General features: G+C 43.6%; 1 long non-coding RNA gene across 1 annotated transcript; it reads right to left on the reverse strand.

Annotated features, from left to right (window-relative positions):
• Nucleotides 1–488: 488 nt before the first annotated feature.
• Nucleotides 489–1389, reverse strand: LOC119273375. The gene is made up of 3 exons (XR_005134837.1): nt 1220–1389; nt 998–1096; nt 489–871 (listed from the first exon to the last, which is right to left on the reverse strand). It is a non-coding gene; the product is annotated as an uncharacterized LOC119273375 (long non-coding RNA).
• Nucleotides 1390–8190: the final 6801 nt, after the last annotated feature.

Below are 8190 nucleotides of genomic sequence, written 5' to 3' on the forward strand. Positions count from 1 at the left end.
GCGAGTATCGAGTTTGTCGGAAGTAATACTAATGCTAACAAGTCTTACTAATCATCATCATACAACTTCTACTCGTTATTCATAACAAGTCATACGATCATCATCTTGATAGTCATCGAACCAACCCTACTTAATTGTTCTTAGCACATGATCACTACTAGGGAAAAGCCTAGCAGCAGCGCGGGTTTTAGGCCTATCAGCAGCACGGGCACCCGCGCTACCAATAATGCGCTACAGCTAACTAGACAGCAGTAGCGCAGATGCCACCCACGCTACTAGTATGTCTGTTAGTAGTAGCGCAGATGGCAGCGCGCTACTACTATCTCAACCAGCGCTACTACTATCCTAGGTAGTAGTAGCGTGCACTTATCCTCCCATGCTACTAGTAGCTAATTAGGAATTAAAAAAAATAAAATTTAGATGCATTATTCCTGGATAGAAAATAGACATGCCCAGTGCAAAATAAACTCATGTCAAGGAACAACATCTCAACCGAAAGAAATCACAACATCCCATTTAACATCAGACTCATGTCAAGGAACAACATCTCAACTGAAAGAAATCACGACATCCCATTTAACATCAGACGAACACAACCATCATCTAAAGGTGGGTACCTTCCCTAGCATTCCACCACCAACCTAAACAGACCACTTCTCTAGATGTATCTACTAAGGCTTGGAGTTCAGACATCGGTGGACCTCCCCCCAGACGGTGGCGTCGAGGACCTCCACCTTGGCGACCTCCGACATCACGATCACCTGGATGATCATCTGTGTGCAGTAGTCACTAGGCTTCACGGTGAAGTCCGCCTCCAAGTGGTTGAAGAGCACGACACCCACCGGGCCACGAAAATCCTCCTCGATCACCCCTGCACCCATGTCAGGAAAGTGAAAACTTGTTGGTTCACGTGCTGTGTCCAAATCTAGTATTGTATTTTCTTTCGTTTTTGCGCATGCACATGAATCAATAGTAACAGCCGAAGGCTGGTCCTTACTTGTTGCTCGACACGTGAAGAAGGCCGGGTACCCTCCTTATTGCACGAACGAATCCAAGGAAGACACTGTTGGTGGCTCCGAACACGGCTTCCGCTTATCTGTAGACAAGGAATAGTTTCAGCTAACAAGGAAAATGAGAACAAAGAGCAATCAGTAATTCTTAGGCAAGAAATAACTTCTGTTGTAACCCGTGCATTGTATTCTATCCCAAGCTAAACTACCTAGTATCTGTCGTAGTCATGGTGAACTCGCTTTCATTTTCAGAAAATCCTGTATCTGTCATGTTCCTCCGCAGGTTTACGCCGGGCTCATTTGGCTCCGGCAACGTGGCATTCTCACCGGCCAGCCTCATGACAACCAAAGACATCACCGGCCAGTTCTACAACATGGGCCTTTTTTTATAAAGAACCTCTACCAGAACCAGACTCGGATGGTGTTTTTTTCCTTTTAGTATGAACTGGTGGTGGTGGTGTTGAGAATGCAACATGTGAGGGGACACCGACAAAATGGAGATTCTCCTGTTGCTGTTGTCTAGGAGGGGGGACATGAGATGGATAGTGCATTGGCTGGAATGTTGGCGTTCGTGGAATGCTTGATAAACTAAGAAAACCATCAGGTGGATGGGTATACATCCGCCTGAAACAAATAAGAGGAAGTAAGACAACATTTACTTAACAGCAAAGTAAAGAAATTAACGCTTGCTGTTAGAATCTGCTCCTCCATCTTCCTTCCCTTCAGCAGGATAGCCTCAATCGCACATGATATACTCATATATGCCACTGGATTAAGTGCTAAAAATAGGTTGACCAAGTAAGGAAAATCACAGATCAATATTAACCTATACTGCATGTAAATATATAGTTCACAAATCGACGTCTTGCTGTTTGCACATTATGTCAACGCATCAATCGCCTATGAAAAAACTTCACTGGGACAAAGATGCAAACAGTATGGTGAAGTGCTAAAAGCATGGTTGACCAAGTAATGGTCATGAATTGAAATAGGTAGTTAGGTGTAGAATTAGGCAAAAAAGAAATCTGATATCCTTGTAACGATGTGTTCTAAAAATTCAGAGGGAAAGCCATAATGGAAACATGCAGACCATCATTTAATATGTCTGTCATGCATAATTTACAATCAAAAGCGTGGTCTTCTCTTTACACATTGAGCACAGCAGTTCCAAGTTTCTGAGAGGAGTAAGAGGTGAGTGACCATGGTCGGGTTGGATGAATTCGTCAGTGTTTGACTCGACTAACTGAACCGAACTGAATTCAGTTTGATTATGCAAAAGGATTGCTACCGATTTACATATACGTGCAGATGTCCTTTAGTTAGTGATACTTCTGAATATGCTGATACTACTACTGTACATACTTCATTCCTTTCAATTGTGTACAAAAAATTTTATCTAGTGATACAGGTTGACTTGCGTAGAGTAAAATCAGTATGTTTCAACAACACTCAAATTAGACTGTCATGGTGTGCAAAAGAAACCGATGAAGTGTACTTACTATAAGAAAATAATATGGCAAGAAACTCGGAATCGATGGAGTTAGATTCCAGTTTCTTATCAAATTAGATGGCCATGATTTCTGAAAAACTGATACTAAATCAATGGATGACTGCAGTTTATATCCAACTAGGAATTCATGGACATGTGGAAAATTAGATTGAAAAGAGTAATAAGATAGAAGTGATCTATCAACCTGCGGTCATGCAGTCATGCACGAGAAGTGATTCAATTGAAAAATTAGATTGAAAAAAATTTGCGACAGCAAACATATACTACAAGGACATATCCACGACGCGCTTAACACTAGAGAGAGATGCTACAACCAAACAAATCATGACCAAACACATATCATCCAGTCCAGGACTTGCTCACTGCTATTTTGCTTGCAGATTCTGCCTTCAGGTTACAGCAACCAACTGAAAATAATACTATGTAGAAATCACAAGTAGTCTTTAGCCTACGTGCAAATACAAATACTTGGTTCTCTCAACCGCATAAAAGTGCAAATACAAATCACAATACAAACTGTCCGCAGATAATGCACAATGCACGACACTCTTCTTTCCCGATCCAACTTTTGATTCATATGGGATCATATGGGATCCCTATAAGCAGCACATTGGCTCGTTGCGACAAAAATTCAGAAGTGTGGTAGGGGTATCAGTAATTTTAGGAGGAAATTATTGCCGCTTAATTGAGGAAACTAAGCGTGCACGTGGTGTTTCTTGGACTTACTAATTTTCTATCTTGAGTTGGACTTCAAGATGTTTTTATTTTGTTTGAGAAACAGATTGAGACGTTGACTGTCAGCATTGTGCGTGTTAATTCAAAATGATCCGGTCTCCGGATATCCATTCTGTCACTTTACGGACACTTTGTGGTGTCAGGTTGGTTGCATGCTGGAAGGAAGCATCGAACTTGTTGTTTATTAATATATATATATATATATATATATATATATATATATATATATGCAAAACGGGTAGCAATTAGCCTAATCAGTGTCTGTTGGGACGTCAATCCCTGCATAAAAGTGCAGTAGTTTTCTTCAGTGGAATCCTTGTGACATTCCAGTCTTGGTCTCCAATGTGACCAACCAACCAGAGATCTAAATAGTGCAGCATCTACGTACAGAACATGAATAAACTTGATCGATTGCCTTGGGCAAGATAGAGATCTGTGAAGAGGGAGGAAGGAGAGGAGAGGAGAGGAGGGCATACCTCGGCTAGGAGTTGCTGCTGTGGGAGGCGCAGGTGGAGCCGTCGTGTACCTCGCCGGCTCCAACATCCATGCGTGGCGTCGGCCCACAGCAGGGAGGCGTCGGCGGTCTCTTGTGACCTGCGTTGCGTGAGGAATCCAGCCAAATTGAATCAAAAAATGGCAATTCAAATTGAATCGAACAACATCCGGGTCTGGCCAAATCGTATCCAACACACACACACGCATGAAGTGAAGGTAGGGGGGAGAGACCTCCATGGCGTCGGTCGGAGCACCATCTCCATCTCTCTCCCTCACGCGGGCATACTTAGGAAGACATACGATCGAGGGTGGAGAGACCTCCGGCGGTCGTATGACACACTCAGGGCGGCGGGCGGGCACGTGCGCGGCGGAGGGGGGCGGGCAGCGGCGCGAGACAGGGAGCAGCGGGCGCGCGGCTGCCGGCGTGGCGCACGCGGTGGGGGGAATGGGGTCGGACGGACAGAGGAGAGGAGGTGGAAGGGAGGCCGGCGGCGAGTGGGTTGGGAGAGGATAGGAGGTTGGGGATCTGGATCAGGCTGCATGGTTTTTTTTGTGAGACAAACGGGGTTGGGTGGACAGGGCCGGTTGGTGGGGTGCGGGGGTGGGGATCGGGCCGGGGTGGCCACGCTTAGTAGTAGCGTGGGGGTCTCACCCGCATACTACTACTTACTTAGTAGTAGCGCCAGTTTTATACCCCTCGCTACTACTATGGCCTATCTTGGGGGCATTGTTGGAGACCATTTAGTAGCAGTGCGGGTTTATGCCCCTCGCTACTACTATCAACTTAGTAGTAGCGCGGTTTTTATACCCCTCGCTACTACTAATTAGCAGTAGCACCCATTTTTAAACCGCGCTGCTGATAAAGTTCTCTGTATAAGGTTTTCCCTAGTAGTGGATCATCAGTATTAGGCAGGACCTAAATACCCTATTTAAGCTAAAATAGCATCAAACAATATAGACCCTGACTCTCCATTATGGAGAATGGAGAACATCCTGTCTCCAATTCTTGCGCTTCGCTTCCTTTTGCTTCCAAGAAGCTCCTTACGACTGTCCATACATTTTTTCCATCCTTTGATTTTCATGTCTCCACTTCTTTTAGAAATCTCGTATGGACAGTTGAGATTCGTAGGATGACCTGGCTGTATGTTCAAAACATTAAGACTACCTTTTTGATACATCATATGAGGCACACAATTCTATGGGATTATCTGTTGAAAAACATAGTAATAACTTCATAGTTATCAATGATGTACTAGTTTTAGAAGTATGCAAAAGATGCACGGATGTTGTAATAGTAAAAATCTTACCAGGGTATCTCCATAGTAGTTACCGTAGTTGAACACATCCACTAGTGGCACGTATTTACCATAATGTTGAGGAGTTTGATTGTGGATATTGTAATTCTCAATGTCAGTATAAAATCCGACCAGATGATTTTTCTCCTTGTAAGTTGTTAATTCGGAGCCATCGGTGTAGTGGGTTTTGTCTACCATCTCCCGCACATTCTTTGAACAATAAAAATAAGCTGTCAATGGAAATAAGCTGTCAACTATTTTGAAATAAACAATATAAATTAGCTAATAACTATGTTTGAGAAACTCACATAGCGGTAGAACTGGAGGCGTATCAACAAGGGCCCAAATGTCCATATTGTCTTGGTTGATGTCAGGATTACCAAGATCCATGGTGATAAGCATACCCTCATCAAAACCATACATCTTGCAAAATGCTACCCAATTTTTGCAACCAAAATAGGTTACGCTCTCAGAATTATATAGATTTACTTCAAAGTCCACATCGTGATGAGTCCTTAGGTGAATTTTCTTTGTTTCAGAAATTTCATGGTCTTCAAAATCCATCCTCTCCAAGACATAGCGTCTTGCATGGCATGGGATAAGCTATACTCGATTCTAAGGAGAATTCTAAGTTGGGCCTAATCACTTGGCTCTATTGCCACCTATGGTTTAATGCAGCAAGAATGGCGGGGCAGTTGATCCTACTTAACTAAGTACTACGATACCCCGGACCATGCATTAGTCGCAAGTACCCCATATGTCCTATTTTTAGCAAAGTCATGCTAAAATTCACGGAAAATTTCAGCACGACCTTTGCTGAAAATAGGACATATGGAGTACCTGAATTTGCCGGAACGTAAGTTAATCAACATTCCGGCAAACTCAAGGGCCTCTCGGGGTACCTGCAAATTCATCACGACACAATGGTCGGAGACAAAACCCAGCCACAGACCATATGGTCCTCTGCTTTCATATGGAAAAAACTCAGCTCAACTTATGTGAGCTTCCATTCCAGATATAATAGGTCACCAAACAAAAAATCATCCAGATATAATGGTACAGCAAAGAAACAGCTTAATCCATGCCTCAGCTTATGAACAATCATTACTTCAAATACAGAAGAAGGAACAATTTATTTGTGACATAGTTACAAATGATGACAAAATAAAGCAACACCCTGCACTAGCCTAAAAACAAGTGAAGTTTCACCCATATAAGAACAATTTTATAAAATCAGAGAAGTTGCTAAATTTTTTGTATCCTTCATATACACTGGAGTACAATGCTTTATAATGTTCCATCATCATTACAGAAAATTGACAATTGTCCATAAAAGTTAACTGAAATTTTTGCCTCATAGCTTGGGTGGGTTAAGTACTAGGAGACTTTGTAATGTGCAGTACAGGTGCAGTAACAGGCTTCTGAGTTAAGAAAACATTTTTGTTTGATTTTCAAACCACACACTTACTTTCAACTATAAACAAAACTGACTTGCTGTTAATGAAACTCATGGTGGAAGTAACTACTAGCAGCATGTCATTATCATGGCAGTCCACTATATATTTTTATGACAAAATACATCATTATCAGGGCACATTATGGCCATTTTCTTACATGATGCTAACTGTACCTAACTGATTTTTTTGACAGTAGCTCAAGTTTTTGACAGTAGCTCCTAACTGCACCTAACTGAATTTTTTGACAGTAGCGCAAGTTTTTGACAGTAGCTCCTAACAGTAGGTCCTAACTGAATTTTCTGCTTAAAGGGAAGGCTGACTTAAGTGGCAAGATGATACAATTTGCATAACATAACAATATATGCATCTTAATATAACACCATCTCCTAACAGAAATAGTATCCAGATCTACTAGGGGGCAAAGTAGAACTAATATTCTTTTGCTGACCTCTAGTACAAGGTATAGAAGAGGAGGTAAGAGAAGAAATAGTGACATTTCTCTTAGCAGGAGACTTTTTCTTTCTTCTAGAAACTACAGTAAATTTCTCCTCCTCTTCCACTACAGTATCATGCCAACTTAGACATAGGGAGGAGACATTTCCATTCGAGTCATGAATATCTAAACAGTGTTCAGTTTTCTTACTAATTTGTTCCTTAGATAATTCCAGAGGTATATCAACACCCATCATTGATGCTCTAAACATAATCTCCTTAGCTACTTAATTCCCCAACCCTAGCTACTTAATTCTCCAACCCCTTTTCTTGTCCAAAATTCTCCAACCCCTAACCCTAGAACACATCAGAAGGAAATCAAGAGGGGGAAGAGGGGGAAGCGGCTCGGGTGCTCACTGGGGAGGTCGAGGGCGACTCGGGGTAGCCGGAGCTAGTCGAGGTGGCACGAATTCGGTGTCGAGCGGTGGTGATGGTGGCCGAGGCGGAGGAAATCGGTGGGCGTACGAGGGCATCCAAGCTCGTCCGGGTCCTCGTAGTCGAAGAGGAAGACAACAACGGTCCTCCTGGGCAGGCCGCGCGGTGTTGGACAGCGACCACGAGCTTGACGCAGGCGGGGCCGCGGCGAGAGGGGGCGCTTGGGCGGGACGACATCGAGGGCGCGGGCATGGGCAAAGGGGGGACGGCGAGGGAGGCGGCGCTCGGCTTGAGGAGGTGCGGGGGCGGCGACGGAGACGGAGGAGTGGGGGCGGCGGCGGCGTGGGGGCGGTGACGGAGACGGAGGCGCGGGGGTGGCGGCGGCGTGGGTCGGGGCAGCGGGGGGAATTAGCTAGGGGGCGAGGGAGAGGGACGAAGGGGATTTGGCGAGAGGGAGGGAATTAGCTAGGGGGAATCTTACTAATGGCGCACCCGCAGTCGGTGCGCCATTAGTAATCTTTTTTACATAGCAATGGCGCACCAGGCAGATGTGCGCCATTAGTAATCTTTTTTTACATAGCAATGGCGCACCAGGCAGAGGTGCGCCATTAGTAATCTTTTTTTATATATAGCAATGGCGCACCAGCCAGAGGTGCCCCATAAGTAATTTTTTTTGTTGCATGTAATAATTTTTTAGAAAATGAATATGAATATGAAACAGTAACATTTTTTATAAAAACAGTAATAATTGTTGTTTAACAACAATTGTAGTCTACACTTTTTTATTATTATTTTTTAAAAAATGAAGAGGGGAGAGGAGG

Source organism: Triticum dicoccoides, chromosome 3A (genome assembly GCF_002162155.2).
Source record: "Triticum dicoccoides isolate Atlit2015 ecotype Zavitan chromosome 3A, WEW_v2.0, whole genome shotgun sequence".
NCBI classification, from domain to species: domain Eukaryota; kingdom Viridiplantae; phylum Streptophyta; class Magnoliopsida; order Poales; family Poaceae; genus Triticum; species Triticum dicoccoides.